General features: G+C 40.0%; 1 protein-coding gene across 4 annotated transcripts in view; it reads right to left on the bottom strand.

Moving 5' to 3' along the window:
- KCTD20 (potassium channel tetramerization domain containing 20) overlaps positions 1 to 4300 on the bottom strand; it is a 38427-nt gene extending 34127 nt beyond the window's left edge. For 3 of the 4 annotated variants that reach the window (XM_043449781.1, XM_043449780.1, XM_043449783.1), the window contains exon 1: positions 4137 to 4300. The gene's annotated coding sequence lies outside the window, so the exon portion shown is untranslated. Of the gene's footprint in view, positions 1 to 3915; positions 4018 to 4136 lie in introns of those variants that run through there. The other variant, XM_043449782.1, reaches the window with a different exon arrangement.
- Positions 4301 to 17277: the final 12977 nt, after the last annotated feature.

The following is a 17277-nucleotide window of genomic DNA, read 5'->3' as shown; positions in this document are numbered from 1 at the left end:
CAAAACAATGTCTAATTAATCGGGTACATAACAATGTCTACTAATCAATCCGGTACACAACAGTGTCTACTAATTAATAAGTCCTTATTATTTCTTGTTTTGGCCACACCCAAGTGAGAGCTGAATCTTAAGTTTCCCCACCAGGGATGAAACCTTCACTCCCTGCTGGGGAAGTGAAGAGTCTTAACCACTGGACTGCCAGGAAAGTTCCAAATCCTTACTATTTCTAATTCTACTTTCATGACTATACAAGAACAATCCAAAAACGTCTACTTTGGGGACTCTAAGAAAAAATAGCACGGGGTTCTCTTCTTTCATCTATACTTCTTTTGTTCCTACCATTCCAGAAATGCATATACTATTCTAATAATCTCATTTCTCCTAAGAGGTATACGGAATCAGATTAGCAGTTAGATCAGTCTTACTTTCTGTCTCCAACAGAGATACCTCATAATTTGAGTAAGGACAACAGTATAGTTACATGGCAAGTTCAAAAAATTCTGGACTTTGCTCAAACATCCAACATTTAATAAAAATTCAATGTACTTATCTTAACCTTTACTGAATTTAAAAAAATACCAACTTCATAACATTTCTTACAAGATAACTCTTTGCTCATTATTTCAAGCTTCAGAATTCCTTATTTTAGTATTCCCACTCTTCCTGATTTATGTGGTTAGAACACACTCTTCTTCCATCTCCATTTTTCCAAATACTGCTTTTGTATTCATGTTAAAGTCTCAGTTTTCTTCATCTACTTATAACTGAATTTCTCTAAACCTTTTCCATTTTTGAAGCATTTGTCTTGAGATGATTTAGTGGGAAGAACACTGGGCTAGGAGCCAGGGGTCCTCACTCTGCCATCTCATCTCTTAGATTCCTCATCTTAAAAGGCAAGAGGACTGCACCATATAAATTTTTAATAGGTTCCCTTATATCTCTAAGCCTCATAGTTCCATGACTCTGGGTCTTCCCACTAGAAATCATTCAGCATTACAACAATTTCCCTACACTTTTTACTGCAGTTAGCCAAGGAGGGTTAGGCATGTACAGATTCAAGGGCAGAGGAAGACGCGATAATCAGGAAGCCCAGGGTTATAGAAGGAAAGACAACAGTATTTTGTGAATCAACAGAAATAGGTTAGTATGAAAAGTGAGACACTAAGAAGAAACCAAAGACAAAAAAAATGTCAGAAAACAACATAGCCTAACTCTAACCTCATCACTATACATCTATTAATATTTGAAGGGCTAAGAAACAGAAAAAGCTTTTGGCAGCAGAGGTTATCCAGCCTTCATATTTGCCTCAAGGGAGCAACGCAACTCTGTGACATCTTTGTAATGGTGTTGCTAAAATGGCCTACTACAAAATAGGCATTACTGGGGTATCTGATGACTGAATTAATGTTCAGATGAACTGAAAGCCCTCGTAAATGCTACTGGTACTGCTACATAACAGGAAATCTGAGTTCAAGGCCATGGGAATTACACAGCATTAGCTGTCCTGGTTCTACAGGGAAGAAGACTGAAATTAGTTGGGAGGGGGGAGATTTAGCCTAATGGCATTTCTAATGAGCTGATGATACTGGAAGCAGGCCCCCGAAAGATAAAAGGACAGATTAACAGACACAGACTACCTCCAAGGCAGGCTTCCAATGTGGGGCTAATGGTAAAGAACCTACCTGCCAATGCAGGAGACATCAGAGAGGCAGGTTCGATCCCTGGGTTGGGAAGATCCCCTGGAAGGCACGGCAACCCATTCCAGTATTCTTGCTGGAGAATCCCATGAACAAAAGGAGCCCGGCGGGTTATGGCCCATCGGGTCACAGAGTTGGACATGACTGAAGCAACTTAGCACACAGAACGCATCTCTAAGGCATTAGAATATGTATTTCCTACGCCAATGTCCTGGTAGCTCAGACGGTAAAGAATCCGCCTGAAATTCGGGAGACCTGGGTTTGATCCCTGGGTTGGAAAGATCCCCTTGAGAAGAAAGAGCTACCCACTTCAGTATTCTGGCCTGGAGAATTCCATGGACTATATAGTCCATGGGGTCGCAAAGAGTCAGACACAACTGAATGACTTTCACTCACTCACCCTGATGGCAGAGTCCAAGAAAGCACTCTTTAGTTTCCTTCTAAAGACTCAGAACTTCTTGGCTTATCACTGGTTAGGGGGCAAAGGAGAATAAAAATCAACGAAAGGATAAGGAAGTTGGCCAGTTCTAAAAATTCTCAGGCCAGTCTATTTTGCTGTTTCGCTAAGTGTGGTCCCTGGATCATCAATAACAGACCAAGAAAGCGGGTGCTGGCTTAACATGCAGACTCAGGACCCATCACTGATTTCCAGAATCAAATTTCTGAGAGTAGTACAAATAAAAACCACATGAGTTATCACTGCACACCTCTCAGAATGGCTATCATCAAAAAGAACACAAACAAATGTTGTTGGCAAGGATGTGGAGAAAAGAGAATCTTCTTACACTATCGGTCAGAATGTAAATTGGTGCACCCACTATGGAAAACAGTATGGAAGTTTCTCAAAAATGAAAATCAGATCTACTATGTGACCCAGCAATTCCACTCCTGGCTATACATCTGAAAAAAACAACAAAATCACTAATTGGAAAAGATACATGTACCCTAATGTTCATAGCAGCATAATTTACAATTGCTAAGATATGGAAGGAGCCTAAATGTCAATCAACAGATGAGTGGATAAAGAGGTAGGAAATATATGCCATGGACTAATACTCAACTAAAAATGAAAAACAAAATTTTGCCATTTGCAACAACATGAATGGACTCGGAGGGCTTTATGCTAAGTGAAAAGTCTGACAGAGAAAGATAAATACTGTATGGTATCACTGATATGTGGAATGTAAACAAAAAATACAACCAATATATAACAAAAAAGAAGCCAACTCACAGATATAGAGAAAAAACTAGTGATCACAGGGTAGCAGTGGGAAGTACAAACTACCAGGTGAAAGACAGGTTCGAGGATGTACAGTACAACACAGGAAATCTAGCCAATATTTTGTAATAACTGCAAGTGGAAAGTAATCTTTAAAATTATATAAACAATTTTAATATATACAAAAAACAGGTAGATGGGTATTTACATTTTCAAGGCACAAATTCATGTTTAACAACCGTCCCAGACTTTGCAGGGAGGGTGAGAATAAGTTGAGGATGAAGTTCTTTTGACTGGATTCATCAAATTCAGCTGCGATAACAACACTGTTTGCAGACCATTAAAAACTCGTAATTTCTCAGGTAACAGCTGCTGCTAGTTGTTTAACAGCTAACAGGGGGACAATTAAAGGGCCTGAAAAATGCATTTTCATAACCCGGTTTAACAGTTCATTGCCGCCTGTTTATCTTGTTAGTTTGTTCAATGGTTTCTCGTTTAAAAATAAATCGGGATCAATCCCGGAATTTTCAGAAAGAAGCACAAACTCCAAAAGAGAAGAGATTTTTTGAAAAGCGCAGAACTAATCAAACTGAAGACACTCAACGCCATAAAAAGTAAGGTTTTATTTAAAAGAAAATTACCAGTTCAGTCTCCCCCAGCTCTTCAGCACCGATGAAAGCTGGTAATTTGTGGGTGGCAGAGAAGGAAGACTTTGAAGAAGGGGTGCAAAGAGCGACAAGTCCGACCCAACTACCTAATTTTTAGTGAATTCAATGAATTGACAGAAAAAAACAAAACAAAACCAAACCACGTAGGCAAGTGTTTTATCAATAAACACTCCCGGGCTCTCATTATTTCTCCTCCTTTGGGATAAAAACACCAAAGGCCTGCAAGAAAGTCAAGTTATACTTCAGCTGTCCCCCGACTGTGTAGACGTCTGTCCACGCAAAGCGACTGCCCCCCACGCCCCCGCCCCTTCCCCGGATTACTAGGTTTTACCCTCAGCACGGAAACCGGCGCCTGGAACCCGTTTGCCAACGTTTTTCCTAGAGATGACTGCAGCGCCGCGGCCTTTCGATGGGGTTACGACCCGGAGGGCTGCCGCCCGAGCGCCGTCCTGAGGAGCGGGTCCCCTTACCCCCCGACACAGAGACACCTCCCGGGGCCAGGCCCGCCGCTGCCGCACTCGCCCCGCCGGTTCTTCGCGTCGGACCACTTACCTGACGCTCCCGCCGCGCTCCAGAGTCCGGGGCCCGAATCCGCCCGGGAGGCGCGCGCGCTCACGGCGCCGCCAGCAGCAGCCGCGGGGACCGGCCGTGCCGCAGGGCGCGCACCCCGCACCCCCCTGCCCCGGCCCGCGCGGCCACGCGGCTGAGTCACCCGGCGCTTCACGTTAAGAGTCCCCCTCGCCGCGCAGGGCACGCCGGGAAGGCCGGGCTCCGGCCCGCCCCCTGGGCCGCAGGCCACCCGGTGTCCCCTTTCCTTCCTGACACGCCCCACGGCGCCAGGGAGGGCGCTCCCCCACTTGCACAGCCACGAGAGGTCAATTTCTGAGCTGCGGATGCCCTGTTTCAATTATTGAAAGTCTGAAACGGATAAGTTAGTAGTTACCTGAATTGCGAAATAAGCGCGCGCAGCCCCGGGACAGCCAACGAGTGAGTGTGTGAAAGTCGCTCAGTCGTGTCCGACTCTTTCTTGGGACTATACAGTCCCTGGGATTCTCCGGTCCTGGATACTAGAGTGGGCAGCCGGTCCCTTCCCCAGGGGACCTTCCCAAACCCGGGGATCGAACCCAGGACAGCCAATACTTTTAGAAAATTGTGGAGCCCGGATTTTTACATCCATCTAGAAGGAGAAGTTTATAAGAATATGGAGTTCCTTAAACACGTTTTGCTTGTAAATCCCTATACTGGATATGCATTCTGACCGAAAGGAGGGTGAAAAGCTCCACGTTTTTCTCAAATCTTGAGTTTAATAAAACTACATACTATGGCAAACAAAGCTGAATTACAAATTTTTAATCACCCTGAAGCAAATTATTGGAAAATTGTGTTATGAGTAAAATACTTCAACACTCAAAAAATCTATGTATACCCCATGACCTATAAAGCATATAAAAGGACAGAAATAGCGTCAGTCCTTTCTGTCGTGCTTTCTACTTAGTGCATGCTGTGTGCTAAGTCGCTTGGGTCATGTCCGATTCTGCGACCCCATGGACTATATAGCCCGCCAGGCTCCTCTGACCGTGGGATTATGCAGGCAAGAATACTGTAGTGGGTTCCCATGCTCTACACTTTTAAAAGTTAATAGAAGTTATTATGCAAATATTGTTTTAAAATTGTTTTAAAAACCAATTAATAATAGCACGATTTCTTAAATTTTGAGTGCACTTTTTTGTTACTTAAGAGTCTAAGAACTAGTTTAGGATTAGAGTTGCAATGGAAGGAATAAGAGAAAATATCTCATTCCAGTAGCTTGCAGTGGTTGCTGGATACCTGTATACCAAAACTGCCTCATTAAGGGCAACGACTTTAAAAAATTGAAGCTATAGTTTGTTCATTATAATTTTATCTTAGAGGTGTAGAGAGGATCATTACCTAATTCTCTTCTTTCACTTCACTTATAATGACTGTAAAGCATCCAGCATTGTGTTTGACATTCAAAAAACGAAGATCGTGGCATCCAGTTCCACCACTTCAGGGCAAATAGAAGGGGGAAATGTTGAAGCAGTGACAGATTTTATTTTCTTGGGCTCCAAAATCACTGCGGAGGGTGAGTGCAGCCATGAAATTAAAAGATGTTTGCTCCTCGGAAGGAAAGCTATGACAAACCTAGACAGCATGTTAAAAAGCAGAGACTATACTTTGCCAACAAAGGTCCGTCTAGTCAAAGCTACGGTTTTTCCAGTAGTCATATACAGATGTGAGAGTTAGACCATAAAGAAAGCTGAACACCAAAGATGCTTTTGAATTGTGGTGTTGGAGAAGATTCTTGAGAATCCCTTGGACAGCAAGGAGATCAAACCAGTCAATCCTAAAGGAAGTCAACCCTGAAAATTCATTGGAAGGACTGATGCTGAAGCTGAAGCTCCAATACTTTGGCCACCTGAAGCGAAGAGCCGACTCATTGGAAAAGACCTTGATGCTGGGAGTGATTGAAGGCAAAAGGAGAAGAGGGTGGCAGAGAATGAGGTGGTTAGATAGCATCACCAACTCAGTGGACATGAATTTGAGCGAACTCTAGGAGATAGTGAAGGATAGAGGAGCCTGGCATGCTGCAGTCCCCTGGCATGGGGTCGCAAAGAGTTGGGCACGACTTAGCAACTGAACAACTGTGTTTGAATCAGGATGGGCTAGGTTATAGTACTGCACTAGTCACCTGTAGGTCGGGTGACTCTATAGGGCAGCTCACCTCCACGTGGTGGCTCAGCATTTCCAGCTGCTTCCGTCTCTGGCTCTGCCAACCCAACATGAGGCTCCACATCAGAGACGGCAGAAGAGCTAGACTGGAGGATCCTGCAGAGGCTTTTCTTTGCCTCCTCCGGATATGGGCCTTTCATTGCCGAGGACCTTTCATTGGCCTGAGCTAGTCACATGGCCAAACCTGACTGACTCCAAGAAGGCTGGGAGATACAACTTCCTGTGTGCTGGGGAAAAGGAATAAGAAAAAAAGATTTAGTAAACACAGCATTGTCTCTCTGACAATGTTCAATTGTAAAGATAAATATAAACCAATTTAAAAGTGTTACAGGATCCAGGCTTTACAACCAGAGTAACATAGAGAATTGTTCAAACTAAAGCCTTTATTTCCACTTCTATAAAGTACAGTGTTATGTCTGTTGACTTAAAAAAAAAAATCACAACCTAAAAGTTGAGGGTTATATTTTACTTGGTGAGAAGTTTTAGGACTTGAAACCCAGGAGACAGCAAGTATCTCAAGTAACCCTGAGATGTGAGGGTTACTGCTGGTCGAGGAGGTGAGGGAGAGGAGCCAGGTTATACAGTGTTTGCAACAAAGGGCAGGCAGTCTGAACATCAAATGATTATTGTTAATTAAAGAAAACCAAATATTCCAAATTAAGGAATTTAGCACTTTTCTATGTATGGGAAGACGCAAGAGTCTGGGCTTACTGAAATCATTCCTTTTATATGCACCTCAGCATCTGGGGCTAGTATCCAAGGTTTACACACATTGAGCTTCCTTTTCTCAGGGCTCATTATGGGAAGTGGCCATTGTGTGATGGCTGCTAGACAGCAGGTATTCTCCTTCCTGAGTGTCCTCCAAGCTCACTGGCTTACATTGGAGGGCTGCAATTGCTGATTACTGTGACATCCTTATTTACTGATATGGCAGGAAATATTTCACTTCTCATGTCCTTTGAGTGAAAAGAAAGAACTTTTCTGATGTTCATGTAAGGCAGTTCCTGAAACAAATTCTCCCTTTCTGGAAAGGTTTCTCTCAGCAAATTTGTAATATATTATAAAAATCTGGCCCCAGCGTTGGAGAATTAGGCTAACTATTGTGTACTTTAGGAGTTAAGAGTAAATTATTCTATTTTTGCTTCTAATTTCATATACTGTTAATGAGTGTCCATGGGGTCACAAAGAGTCAGACATGACTGAGCGAGTAAACAACAACAAAAACAAGTTTCATATAATGAATAGCAAATCAGATCTGATATTTTGGGGGTAAGACATTAAGGAGATGGAGTATGAAAACCGTATGGTCACAGAAAGCTGATTTTTATCAATTTATTTCTAATTTAATGAATCTCCAAAACCTGAATCTCTCAGATGTGTTTGTATCTGGAGCTGAAACCTTTCTAAGGTCAAATTGGCAGACCAGAAATTTTCTTTTTTTTTTTTTAAGACCAGAAATTTTTGATTGTCACAATGGCCAGTTCAAAAGGCAATACAGTTTATTTGATTGTGTTATTTAAGTTCCTTAAATATAACATCTACTACCAGTAAATATTACAAAGCACTTTCCACAGTATTTCTCATGACAACTTATCAAAAGCCTTGTGTGAAAGAAAAGTCAAAATGAAGCTGAGAGAGCTCTCTAAAATGGAGCCAGGAGGCCACTGAGGAAATGTGACTTATGCATGCTCGGTCTGGATGGAATCTGACCTTTTGATCTGATGAAGTAATCCAGAACATTTGCCAGAAACTGCTGACAGTCTATCTACTTATTGGACTCTCATCCTAAAAAACTCATGATTCCTTAAAGACAAATATTTTCTGACTTGCATTGGAGTTAATCACCATTTTTCACCAGACAACTTTTAACAACCTCATGACTTTTTGTGTTTATAAGCCTCTGACTCTTTTTCTTACCAGGAACACTTGTTTAGGGTTACCCAAATCTATGTCTCCAGTTACAGGTCTTAAGACCTAAGTAAATTTTCTTATTTGTAGCCGCCTGCAGAATTTTTTGGTTGACACCTGGGAGATAGATTTTACTACTCAAATTCACAAACAAGGAAAACAAGATAAAAACACGTAAAGTATCTAAGGTCATTTAACTACTTAGTGGTTCTGGTGGGCTGAAAACAGACCAGCTGACCCCAAGGTTCTTGCTTGACATTCCTTGAGTGAGTGGCAGCTCCACCTGCTTCTAGGTGAACTCCTGAGCACTTCTAGACGGTACCCTAAATGGCTTCAACTGTTAAAACCAAATAAATTAAGGTTGACTCTATCTTAGAATGAAAATATTTTAAAGTAATAGCTATTATCAACTAATCATATAAGAAACTAATTATCCTTTCTACATACTACATTGTATGTAGTAAACATAAAAACAACCCCCCAAATGCCAAGATTTTTTAACTCATTCAAAAGAATTACATTTGCAAAAACAATTTCTTTAAATGCTTTAGGTTGTATAATCTCTAGATCTGCAGCCATATCAAATGAGACTTTATGAAAGAATAATCACTTTCATTTGGGAGTCCAAAATTGTGCTCAAATATAGATGTAAATGACTATTTAATTTCTGACTTTTTAGAGGGGGACAGAACCCTGCATATTGACCCAAAGTAGATTCACAAGAATCTTTTTTACTTCACTTTCATCTGTTCACCTTCATTAACAATCTCTTCATGAAAGTCACAAAGGCTTAGGACCAGCAGGAAACAGATTGGACCTTAAGTACATAATCAACCAGAGAAGCAAGAATTTTAAGTTCTTGGTGACTAGAATTTGCTACTATATCTTTATTAATGTACATATGCTTTACATACAACTTCAGTATGCCATTTAGTCTCATTTATAGGACTATGTTTCATCTGCAAATTCAACAAACACATAGCCATAGTCCAAAGGTATCGGACCCCAAGAGAATTACAAAGATGACAACCGCAGGGTCTTTCCTCTAAGGGAACTTTAAAAAGTTAAGTTTGGATATTTGGGTAACCAAATAGGAGATAAAGGTAAGTGAATCTACATCAGACTATTCCACTATGAAGTAAAAAATGATAGAATATCCTAATTTTACAGTCCTCTGTGAATTAATAGATATAGGCATTATGCATCAATAGGTCCTAAGATTATAAAAAGAGAATTAGATATTATATGCCTCCTGAGGGAAGACCACCCCACCACCTAAAATGCTGCTAGAGGGATGGAACCTAAAGTGGGTCTAGACTTGAGATATAGTTGCCAATTTATAGGAAATAGAGAACAGAGGGACATGTTGAACTGCACCATGAATCACACAATCTGTGAAGTCCTGACTGCAGAGGACTCTACAGGTCAAAAGTCCTCTTTTCTTCAAGAAAAAACTTGTAAAGTTAAAAAAAAAAAAACAAGACTTACAAGTTCAGTTTTTTCAAAAATGCGTGTATGTGTGTAGGGGGAAACCTGTACTGTCTAGGCGAGAACATTTGGGTGGTCAAACCATTTTTAGAAAGGAAGTAAAGTGGTTACTGTAATGGTTACTTGTTCGTTGTTGGTGAAACGGTTGTGATTGGGAAGCGATAGACAGAAGGGACTCCTAAGGGTAGTTCTGTTTCTTGACTCAGTGGCGATTACAAGGGTGTTTGCCTTAGAATTACTGATTAAGGCAAACATTGTCTTTGTCTTGTCTTTGGTTTCTGTGTTTTATTTTATGATAAAAAATTTTTTTAAAGAAAAACTGTAACTAGAGGCCAATCCTACCCAAGAGCAGAAATAATATTTTCTTCACAATGAGCTATTTGCAAATGTATCCACTTGGTGTCCTGGGAAAATATTAAGGTTAAATTACTTTAAAAAGAAAAATGCTTTTTAGAAAACTTTTGATATTCCATGTTGAATTACAACTTGGGAATTTTATTTAGATACTGTCTGTTTTTAGAAGGTAATGGACAAGTAGGTAGGAGTGTATTTTGAACGTTAAAGGGGTAAAATGGAATGAGGAAACATAAAGAGACTAGAACAATTTCTTGATGCTTAATGGTTAAATTCCAATAAACTTCAGGGGAGTATCTATTAACATTTCCCATTGAGATTTTGTTGAGGGCAAGAATTCCCTCCCTTTCCTATCCTACATGGGAAGATAATTTCATCTCAGAATTCTATGACTTTTTAAAAGTACAGAGAATAGAATGCTCAGCTTGAGAGTCAAGAATCAAATAAAACTCTTAAACAGAAGTACTGTGGGGAGTCAGACTGAAGAGTCAAAAAATGTAGGTATATGTTATCCCAGGCTTCAGCAGAGGCTGTGTGTAAACCATTGATATGTTTATCTCTCATTACCCTTTTTACCAGTTTACAGACTCTGACCTTCCAATCCAACCCACCAGTTCTGACCACTGTCCTTGTTTACCAATAAACAAGTCTCATTCTCGAGCTCAATACTGAGAATGCTGGGAAGGTTTTTTTTTTTTAACCTTATATGAGTTTTAAATAAACTGCATTTTGAAAAGAAAACAAAAAGGCAAGTCCCCAAATATACATTCTTCGAGCTAGGATTTGAACCAGTGACATTTAGGCTCACAAAATAGATTCTAGCCACCCACTGAGCCACCACATAAAACCTTGAGCTTCTTTTCCTTTGCTCAGATCATACTTTCTCCTTTCCCCAAACATTCAGTAAATGAAAAAAGGACAAAATTTATTTACCAAAGCATGCATCCTGGTCCCTTTGCTGTCTGAGAAACTTTATAATGAAAAACAAACGCATAAGTATTTAGTATGTTTAGCTAAGAGGGAGAAATCCCAAGGGAATAGAAGGGGAGCGGAAAGAAGGAAATGTGGAGGCAATATCAGACTAAAAAGGAAAAAGAAGGAAGAGAGAAATATAGGAAGAAAAAGAGCTGGGGAGAAGGAAAAGAGAGAATGACAAAGAGGTAGGGAAGGAAAAGGAGGAATCAGAGAGGCAGAGAGAAACTGGGAGTGGGAGAGGGAGGAAGCTGGACTTAGAAGGGAAGGAAAGACAAAGAACAAAGAATTGCAGCAGAAGCCAGGAGAGGTGAGTTGAGTTCCTTTTTTCATTCTACAAATATTTATTGCCTATCCACTGTGTGCAAGGCATTCTGATATAGTCATTTCTTGGGAGAAACAAATATGAATTACTCTCTTGCACAAAGAGTTCATTATTTCATTTCTTTAGTACTTCCCGCACCCCCCCGCCCCGCCCCCAAGAATAAAAGTAATTTATGCTTCTTCAGAAGATTTGGATGGCAAAGGTGTGAAAGGACGAGCAGAAACACACCAGGCCTCTTCCGGCCTAGGAACTAATCCACTGTCAGTCCTGTTTCCGTCTCATGAAGTCAGGGAAGAGATGTAGGATGCAGGGTAAAGAAACAAGACCAATAATCACATACATCTAATTTTATATCATATAATAGGTAAAACTTTATAAGTACAGCAAATTTAAATTTATACAATCACTTCTCCTCAACACTTTTTTGTTTTTGTTGTTTGGCTGCACCATGCAGTTTGCAGGATCTTAGTTCTCTGACCAGGGATCGAACTTGTGCCCTATACAGTGGAAGTGCAGAGTCCTAACCACTGGACCACCAGGGAATTCTCTAGAACACTTTTTTTTTCATATTCAGATAAAACTTTATTATTCTGACTTTGAAATAATTATGACAGTACTCAGCAAGGTCCCAGGAAGTTCAAGTTACAAGGCTCCCTTCCCAAAGTTACTAAATAAATCACTCACACGGAACATCCATCCTTTTTCCAATACAAAATAAATGCCTATGTAATTGTTAGGCTCTGACAAATGCTTTAAAAAGCCTCTAATTCATAATTCATTTCTATTCAATAACCATTCATTGAGCCTCTAAACACTATATGCCAAATGATGATTGTGACAATGTCTCTATTCTGAAGAAAGCTGCACACACAAAAATGTTCTGCTCAACATGAACATCTCAGGAGATGTTAAAGATGATTCTATCCTAGAGTCAAATAAGTTTAGTGTAATGTAGTATAATTTCCATTTTCAGACCCCAAATTTAATTTGGCATATTAAGGGCCAAAGTAAGTCCTATAATAAAGAAGCCCAGCTTTGCACATACTTAACTAGCAATTAATAAGCAAAACTACCTTCCAATGAACACCAAGCCCCTTCCTCATCTCTTGCTTTTCTAACTACTTTGACCTCCACAACGAATGTATTTGACTGCATCAGAACACTTTTTTATAGCAGTTTTTTTTTTTTTTTTTTCCTTTTTAAAACCAGGATCCAAAGATCACACACAGTGTCTGGTTGTTTCCCTTCTTTAGCATCTTCTAATCTAGGGCAATGCTCCACATCTGCCCACCATTTTATGTCCCATAATACCAGTTTTTAAAAAGAGATCAGCCAGTTAGCTTGCAGAATGTTCTCATGACTCTTTCAGACTCCTAACAATTTCCAAGGCCATTCTACTTTGAGGATTTCTTTGTCTCTTTCAGTACATGATTTTTTACTGAATTTTAATTATTTAAGCGATTTGTAATTTCCAGCTGCTCTTAGATTATTTCTTCTTCTAGCATCCTGTTCTTGTTTCATGGATGTAATGCTTTTCTGATGATACTATGATTTTTTTTTTTGAAGTATTTTTATGCTCCTCGCTTCCTCTCTGTTTCTTGCGATTCCTTTCTCTCCTGATTCTTACGTACTGGAGATTTTAAATTATTTTATGTTGAAGTTAATTAATCTTCAACATAAATCCAGGATTTATAGACTTCCCTGTAGCTCAAACGGTAAAGAATCTGCCTGAGATGCAGGAGACCAGGGTTCAATCCCTGGGTTGGGAAGTTCCTCTGGAGAAGGAATGGCAATCCACTCCAGTATTCTTGCCTGGAGAATTCCATGGACAGAGAAGCCTGGCGGGCTACAGTCCGTGGGGTTGCAAAGAGTTGGACCTGATTGAGCGACTGACACACACACACATCCAGTATCTGGGAACTGTGGCCCACTTATATTTTCAGAGAAATGGCCCCAGAGCTGACTGGGGGCCACTAGTGTGTGTGTGTGTCTCGTCGATTGAAGGGATTCACTATAGGCTGTTCCTCTGGGTCCCTTAAATGTCAGTGTCTGTGGTTCTTTTTTTCTGGCATGGTTGTTTTCTCCTGAGAAGCACCGTTTATTTTCTGCTAGAGATTAGAACGTGGCTGTGATGTTCTTTATGAGAATAAGAAGAGATCTGGTGTCTCATTTTCAAATTCAGACTCAGCTCCTCTCTTTTCATTATGATGTCTCACTCCCACTCTGATCTATGCCTGGTTCTGTGCCCCACATAAGAACTCCTTTGGTTTACTTATACCAGAGGTGACATTTCTTGTTTCACATGATGGTAAAAGTAGTAGTCTGATTATATCAGGTGGAGTCAGGACCTGGGGATCTGATCGCTTTCTTAAACATATTTTCAAACAAATCTCTCTTTCCAGTGCTACAGTCCTTCCATCTCCACTCCTCTAACTTCTTCCTGCATTTTACCTGCTTCCAATTCTGGAGTCTTTTCAGGGTTCCTCCTGGTGATGTGCCTTGCTTCTCCGTGGTTTCTCCTTCTTCACCACTGAGATTTGACCTTCCTTGGGTCTTCTAAGTCCTTTGCCACCCGCCATCCATTTTCTATTTTCATGTGGTGTAGTTTGGGGTGATTATCAACTCTAAATAAAGATGAAATTTGTGGGGTTTTTTTTGCCCTCCTTTTTATTTTTGAGAGAAGTGGTATGGGGAAGGTCTCAACTACCTTGAATTGAAAACTCTTCACTTCTTATTTTTAGTTCTTCAAATACCTTGAATTCTTTACCGCTGCTGGGCTTTTACATTTGGTGTTCCAGCTCTCCGAGATATTCTTTTTCTCTCCCTCATCTTCCCTCCTGGCCAATTCCAAGTCATCTTTTAGGTCCCAGTTAAACATCATTCATATATGAACCCTTCCTGGCCATCCAGACTAGGTTAAGTACAGTCCCTGTGGTAGATTTACATAACACCTGGCATGACTCTGATTAATGTACATGCCTAACTCCTCTGCTAACCTCCACAAGGGAAGGGACCGTTTCTGTCTTGTTGACTGCTAGTGTCTAGTGTAATGCTTAGCATTCAGTAGGGGATCAGTATGTTTTTCTTACTGTTGATAACATATATTGCTCATTATAAAGATTTGTAGCTTAATTGACAGTTGCTGCTACCAATAAGTAGCTATTTTTAATTCAACAATCCTCATTATTATAATTGTCTGGATATTAATATGAAAACACCATAATATGGACTCTTGTGTTTATTGTACAATGAATACTTTTTAAATTATCATGTGGGCTTCCCTGGTGGATCAGATGGTAAAGAATCTGCCTGCAGTGTGTGATACCTGGGTTTGATCCCTGGGTTGGGAAGATTCTCTGGAGAAGGGAATGGTGACCTACTCCAGTATTTTTGCCTGGAGAATTCCATGGACAGAGGAGCCTGGCAAGCTACAGTCCATGGATCGAAAAGAGTCAGACACAACTGAGTGGCTAACACACACAAATCATGTACTGGCAGTAATATAATATGCCCTCAAATCAACATACTATATAGGTTTTCTCTTCCTCCTGTTTCAAATGACCACCAGATAGGATGGCCTAAAACAACACAAATTTATTATTTCATGGTTTTGGAGGTAGAAAATCTAAAATGGGTTGGCAAGGCTGCATTCCTTCTGGAGGCTCTAGGCGGGAATCAGTTTTCTTGCCTTTTTCAGCCTCTAGAGGCTGCCTGCATTCCTTCGCATATCACTCTGACCTCTGCGTCCACTGTTACATCTCCTTCTCTGACTCGCTTGCCTCCCTCTTATAAAGACCCATATGATTAGTTCAGGTTCACATAACCCAAAATAATTTCTGCTTTTCAATAGCCTTAACCACATCTGCAAAGTCCAGTTTGCTGTATAAAGGATAATGTTCACTGGTTCTCGGAATTAAGATGTGGACATCTTCGGGGGGACCATTTTTCAGCCTACCACACATAGACAACAAAATATGAACCCACAGATGAATTAGTTGCTGCAGGAAATGATAAAAACTTGACTCACATATGTTTAAAACATTAAATTAGATCAACCTCCAAAGTAGATAAACAATTTAAATGAAAAATATCATTACTATGCCTTGAAATAAGAAGATACCTAATGCAAACCAATGATTATTAAATAGACAACATATATCAGCTCAACAATTACTTAGACTTCCATATACCTCCCATGATTATGCTTTTGAGAATCCTTGAATTTCCTCAAGTTTTCAGGTAGTCACAGCATTTTGTAAAGGCGATTATACTGTTAGTATAGTTGTTACTAACAAGAGTTTAGTGTTTTTCTTAGATATATTTAAAAATAAATTTTAGATGAAAAATATAGCTGGTGCTCTGTATTCACCGGTTCTGCATCCTTGGAGCTCAGTTGGTAAAGAATCTGCTGCAATGCAGGAGACCTGGGTTCAATTCTTGGGTCAGGAAAATTTCCTGGAGAAGGAAATGGCACCCACTCCAGTATGCTTACCTGGAGAATCCCATGGACAGAGGAGCCTGGCAGACTACAGTCCATGGGGTCATAAGAGTCGGACACGACTTAGCAACTAAACCATCACCACCACCAGATAGAAAATATTCAGAAAAGATAATTCCAGAAAGTTTCAAAAAGAAAAAAACTTGGAATTTGTTGTGGGCCAGCAACTATTTACATAGCATTTACATTATATTTACAACTATTTACATGGCATTTACATTGTATTATGTATTATAAGTAGTCTAGAGATGGAGGCCTAGCAACCTACTCCAGTATTCTTGCCTGGAGAATTCCAGGGACAGAGGAGCCTGGTGGGCTACACTCCATGGTGCTGCAAAGAGTCAGACACAACTGAGGGACTAACACTTCATTTCAGAGATAATTTAAAGTATATGGGAGGATGTGCATAGGTTATATGCAAATACTATGTCATGTTATATAAGGTACTTGGACATCTGTGGATGTAATATCCAAAGGGGATCCTAGAATCAATCCTCCATGGAAACCAAAAGATGGCTGTATAATTAGCACTGATTATGTTTCAATAAATATCTCATAACATCCTACAGAATTACTTGGGAATAATTATAATAAAAACCTATTTGGGGAAAATGAAGTCTAATATGCTCAATTATTTAACAGGCCATAATTAGATACTTTATTCTCAATTATCTAGCAATGTCATGTGAACAACCAGTACAAAAATGACGGTTTCACAATGAGCTGGTGGGTAACGCTGTCAGCTGGCTCTTTCAGACAAGACTCTCACCCTGAAACTATATCTTGATTGTCAGTTTTGCCCATTTAGTAATTTAATAATTGTACCCAGGTCTGATCTGGCTCTGAGGCATTAGCTGGAGAGGATGTCCTTTTCCCAGTGTAAAGTTAACTTGAGAAATCAAATAAGGTTAGAAGATTGCCTGATGAGAATAGTTAAAATGTCAGACAGCCTAAGGCATCAAAAATGACCAGGCACACACTACACTTCATCCCACAGCTCCCACACCCCAAACATGGCCCAAATTACAATAATCAAAATTTGTAATAGCATCCTACACTGGAAAATGTCATACATTTGAATAACAATGAGATCAGAATTTTACCTGATGGCATTGTTGTATGGCAGAAACAAACACAACATTGTAAAGCAATTATCCTCTAATTTAAAAAAATGAGAATTTTACCTGATGATATCCCCCAACTTAGTTTTTCTAGCTGAGATTGCTGCTTACTGTCGTTCTCTCAATGCCATTTCTTTTCAGTTCTTGCTTCTTCCTCTAAAGCTGCAATACAGCTTTATCATATTTATCGTCCAATACAGTAGCCACTGACCAAATGTAGCTACTGAGCCCCCAAAGTGTGACTAATTTGAACTGAGATGCGCTGTAAAATATATA

The sequence above is a fragment of the Cervus canadensis genome, chromosome 28, assembly GCF_019320065.1.
Source record: "Cervus canadensis isolate Bull #8, Minnesota chromosome 28, ASM1932006v1, whole genome shotgun sequence".
Lineage (NCBI taxonomy): Eukaryota > Metazoa > Chordata > Mammalia > Artiodactyla > Cervidae > Cervus > Cervus canadensis.
This window is presented reverse-complemented; position numbering and strand designations above follow the sequence as displayed.